Here is a 6,000-nt window from a genome sequence, read left to right on the forward strand (position 1 = left end):
TTTCAATCAAGTTGTAATTGAAAGATCATACCCTAGCCCTTTTCTTAAAACTGGAACTATTATTCTCACACCATGTTAAAATGCAGTATAACAGTTTGAAAAGTGCTCAGTGAAAGCTGGGTAATGAATTGATCATCCCTGGAGTGTCTTCCTCTGATTACTGTGTGAACTTGTCTTGCAGAAAATCAGTCAGATCCTTCAGCAGTTTAAACTTGTGTCTAAAAAGACTAAAATAACAAGATAGTAGTTAATAAATTATTTATTTTAATGATGGTATCAGCTTAGCCTATAACTGTCACATAAATTTTATGGCTTACTAATGCCAAAAACACATAAATAAACTGGAGACAATGAGATACTGACTTGGGAGACAGGGGATCTTTGTTCTAGTCCTGGTTATGCTACTAACTAGCTATGAAACCGTTAGTAGTTTCTTCAGCCTCTCTGGGTATCTCCTGTAAAAATGATATGTTGGATTAGATAAAAGTTCTTCAGGGGGAACAATCACAGTCTGATTTTACTAATCAGTGAGTATTGAGAAGCCAAATAATCTATAGGATTCTTCCCACTTTGATATTTTATGAGGACTTACATAAATCAGTCCAGACAAATCAACTGCGGTTGTTTACAACTAAGTTTTCGATTAAGTTGTTTAAAATATGAATACATCCCTATTAATTTTACCTTACAGCTATTCCATTTTATTTTTGGAAAACTACTCTACAGATTTCTGATCTATAGGTCACCATTACTAGTGCCAATACAAATGTAAGACGAGACATGGAGGACATGGAACACAGTGACAATCCAATTAGATCTATGAGGTTTAAAAATATGCAGACTCCTCTATCAAGATGCCTCTCAGATATGTGAATTTACAAACTTAGATCCCTGACGACAATATGGTGGTTCCTTCTATTTCACCCCATCTCTCTGGTATTCGCCAAGCCTTGAACTGATCTCCTCTCAAAAGCAACAAATGAACAGTTCTTGGCCGTTGGGTAGATGTGAATGTAGTCTTTAAAGGCTGAAAACATCAGTACTTTATGAGATTAAATAAGATGAAAGAAGCAGGATATCTTTGAAAAAGAATGATAAATTCATGAAATGATGAAGATGCTAGAAACTGTGTACCTCCTCTCATCCTGCCATCCTCACTGGTAAAGAATGATCACCTTTAATAGAGATTAGATAGCACATAAATTAACATATTACTGGATGTAAATAAAAAAAATAAAATAAGTTTACAAACAACTTAAATGCCATCAATTGGAAAATAGTTTTAAAAAAAGTGCAGCCATTCAATTAAGTATTATGCTGACATTAGAAAGAATGAATTAGACCTGTTAGTACTGATAAATATATTCTAGATTTACTGTTAAATAAAAAAGAAAAAAGTGGTTTTAGAAGAGTTTATATGAAATAATCAAATGTATCTTATCTAAGAAGAGACATAGAATATTTCTAGAAAGAAATACGAGTCATATTTTTTTAAAGGGTTACATCTGGGATGGGACATTGAAAGCATGGGTGTATGGTAAAGGCACTATTATTTTTCATCTAATGCACTTCTGCACAGTTGGTGTTTTACCATAAGCACAAATTACTTTGCTAATTAAAATAAAGTTATTTAAAAGTCAGCATGGATCATTTATTGTGATCAGAAAAGCTAAAATGATTTAATAATATTAGCTACAGGTTTATTGTGAAACATTTTAGATATGTTGAAACATAAACAGAATAATACTAGAAACACAGTGTTCTCTCCCGTTTAAGATTTTTTTTCTTGATTAAAGATTTATTACTAATATAAATAGACTCTTAGGTATCCCCTCCCTTATCCCGTTAATCGCCATACCCAGATATACCCAATAATGTGAATTTAATGCTCATCTCGCGATATTATTGTTCATGCAGATACCTGAAACAACATAAAGTATTGATTTCCCTATTTTAAACTTTATATAAAAGCTATGGTATAGTTCATATTATTCTTTAACTTACATTATTTATGTAGTAAAGTCGTAATGTACTTCCCAGCTCTGACTTCAAGGACTTTCTGCCAGATGCTGGGAGCTCTGGGACTGAGTCTTAGCTGTCACACTGATGCAGGACAAGGCAAATTTCCCCGAGCTGGTGGGAGGAAATCAAGCCCTGCTCTGAGAGAAGAGGGTCCTTTGGCGGTGAGTGTGGAAAGAGTTCAACACACACTCCAACACTAGAGTCAAAAGGAAAGTTCATTGGAAAAGGGGTAATACTCCACAGACAGAGCATGGCACAGAGTAAGGGGGACAGTGAGAGAGACAGTGCCAGAGACCAAGTGAAAGCACTGAGAGGGACCCTGAGTGTTCAGGGAATTCAGTTCACATGTCATTCTTTAGTTCTCATTTCCTTTGATATGGACATACAGTGAGGAAGGGGAAGATTATGAAGGGTGAAAAGGTAAGAATATGTACAGTGAAAACTCTGCTGGCAGTTCCCAGCCTTTAATCCATAGGTTCCCCTTGGCTTTAGCCATAGGGAATGATTCTTGGTTCTTGTTTCCCCTTCACAGGTGTGGGGAATGGGCTGTTAGCAATTCCAGCAGAAATCTTCCTTTGTTCTGCAAGTGTCCTCCCAGACTGGCTGCAGGACTGATCAGCATATTGCAGTCTCTGATTGTGGCTTGATTAACATTTTAATTCTTTTGCCTCCTCCCTACATTAATACTTCCCTGGAAATTATCCTCTGCTAAAGAAAGCTGACTTCCCCAAGGTCACACTTTCCCATGGCAGCCTGCTCTATGGGGAGGTAAAGACCCAGCCCCACAACCCCACCCAATCCAAGAAGTTTTGAAAGGCCATCCCAAATCGAGATTTCCTTACAGATGGTAAGATGAGGCCTTTTTTGAGAACAGACAAAAGTGCAATCTGAATCAGACTGTAAAGAAACATCAGACTTTCCCAAATTGATGAACAGTCCACAAGATAATTGATCTATATTCTTTAGAAATATTAATACTATAAAAGACAAAGAAAGTCTAATGAAGCATTCCAGATTTAAGGAGACTAAAGAGACACGACAATCAAATACAGCACATGATCGGTGATATTTTTGCGCTATAAGGAAATTAGGAAATTACTGGGATACTTTGTAACTGATAAGACTTACATAGTTCTTACTATCGAACAGGCATATTTTCAAAGAATATATATATAAACTCTTTAATCTTCACAAAAGCCTTATGAATTAGATAGGGTTACTATCTTCATTTTACACATTAGGAAACAGGGAAGCTAAGTAACATACCCAGATGATACAGTGAGAAAGGCAAAGCTGGCACTGAATGAAGGTGATCTGCCCTTGAGATCACTGCTTTTAACCACATTCTCTACTGGCAAAAACTAAAGAGCTTATCGCCAAGTACTGGTGAAATTGTGACAAGATGGGAGGGTCCTATGTTTTACTAGTCAATGTGATATTTGTATGAAGCCAATTTGGAAAATTAATTTGGCAATATGTCATAAATCTGAGGATATAAATACTTTAAAAGGGCAATTTAAGTGCTTTTGCATAAACATAAGGAGATCTAGATAAGAATGTTAAGAACAGTTTTGTCAGAAACACCCTGAAGCTCCATCAGTAGAATAGAGAAACTAGTGTTTAATCATATAATAAAGCAGAGTAAAACTCCAATATAATGTGATAGCTGGGATCTAAAAATTCATTCATGTAAAATAAAGGTCACATTATTACAAAGCTAAAGAAAACAATATTTCTCAGTCTGGTTTGTTCTCCAAAGTGTAAAATTAAAAATTATAAAACTGCAAATGTGACCATAAACTTAACTGAGAAAATCTCAAATGATGAATTATTCTTTTTAGAAATTACATAAATTCTATTTGTATTTCCTCCTGAACTCAAATTATTGATAAGGTTTTGTAAGTTTTCAAGTGGAAGAACTATTTGTTTTTATTTGATACTAATTTCTAGTTTTACTGTATTGTGATTAAAGTATTATTTATAATATTTCTACTTTATTGAACCTACTAATGATTTCCTTTTTATATATGAATAAGTTTGTAAATGTTCTATATGTGCTGGAGAAGAGGCTGTATTCTCCATTATCTGTGTATAAAATTTGATATATAACCATAGCATTGTATATAATGAATAATGCCTTATTTATTAAGTTTTTTAGGTCTTCTATGTCCTTGTTTAAAATTTCTTATCCATATGATCTCTATTGTACTAACGGTAGTATATTAGTTTCTTTTCAATAATGTGTTACTACCCATATCTTCTCACATTGCCTGTAGTTTTTTTTTTATTTTATTTTAAATAGGTAACTATGTTATTTAGTGCATAGATATTCATAGCATTGCAAATTGTGGCTTTTATTATTAAAAAGCGTCCTGTGTGTGTGAACAAGCTTTCTTTACATTATGCTACTTAAGTTTGTTTCTGAACCTAGAATCCAGCAAATCTACCATCTCTGCTCTATACTGCCAATTTATATTATCTTTTGATTTCTAGCAGAGAAAAATATGCATTTTAATTTTGAGCTTAGAGATGTTTTATTAAATTTATCCCTTATATTATAGTCCTTATACATATCTAGAACAAATATGGATATTGAAAGTATGATATTCCATACCTATTTTGGTAGAAATTTATTATTATTCAACTCTTTTTCTTCTGTTTTGGATTTAATATACATGTAAAATCTCTGGGTCATAGAGAACGTACTATAATTCTACTCTCTTATTTTCAACTCATCAATAAGAATTTTCTCAACAATTCTACCTTATCTTTTACTCTTTTAACTTCCGCAGCTTATAACATTATCGTCTATTACATTATTGAGTTGCCATAGTTTTATACCATTGGTATAATAGCTCATGTAAGTTAATCTTATCTCCCCAGCTAGTACATAAGCTTTCAATAGCAGAGTCCACTTAGAGGCACTATTCCTAGCAAACAAACAGTAGGCTTTCCCTGGCCTAAAAATTAAATCCAATGTGTGCTACAATACAGGAATGAATGACTAATATGGACACACAGGGGTGCGTAAATGGGGGAAAGGAACAGATGACTTTGGAGCTGTGTCTTGAATTTGTCAGAAGAAATTAATTCATTAGGCAGATAAAAGGGCAAAGACATTCCGATGAATGAAGAACTTGTTAAAATGCACGAAGCTATGGGAAAACATGACATAAAAAAAATGATGATTAAATTCAGTATGACTGAAGCATAATGTGTTAGAAAATATGTTTCAGCCATATAGTAATGCCTTGTATGCCCTGGTAAGGGATTAGGATGTTATTTTGCCAGTACTAGAGGTAACCATTAGGGGTATTTAAAAAGGAAAGTGATACGAGCATAGTTGGCTTGGGAAAAAATAACTGTCAACAGTTTGGGAAATATTATCAGGGGATATGAAAGAAAGTATATTGGTATAAAACCACCCAATATGGCTAGGGGAGACACACTGAACAACTGAAATAATATAATGATGGGGAAAAGGGGTAAGAGGTCAGATTTGCAGGTAGAATTGCCAACACTTGATATCTAATATCAGATAAAGCAGGTATAGAGTTGATGTCAATATTTCTGGCTATAAAGATTTTGTAAATCATGGGAGACAGAGAAGCTTTAAGGGGCATAGGACATTTAAAATTCACATTTGTGGATAGATGAGGGGGGAAAATAATTCTCTCTCTCTCTGCTACTCCTGCCCCACTCTTCTTTAGCCTTGATGTGAAGGAATGATACAAAGTAAAACAGTTAAATACTAAGTTATTTTAAGTGTATTCTACTCAGGAACATATGGAGGAGTTGCGGGGTTGGAGGGATAAAGGTTAAGGTTAAACAGAGGCAGATTAAATCTCCAAAAAGAGTCTTCTCTTTCACTATCACTGTCACAATTATTCCACAAAGGCAGTTCGTACTCTAAGCCATAGAGTCTAAGTAAATGAAATAACTCAGTAATACTAAAGTCCCAAAGGAATAACAGCTATG

This window comes from Pteropus medius, unplaced genomic scaffold, assembly GCF_902729225.1.
Source record: "Pteropus medius unplaced genomic scaffold, Ma_sr-lr_union100, whole genome shotgun sequence".
Classification (NCBI taxonomy): Eukaryota; Metazoa; Chordata; class Mammalia; order Chiroptera; family Pteropodidae; genus Pteropus; species Pteropus medius.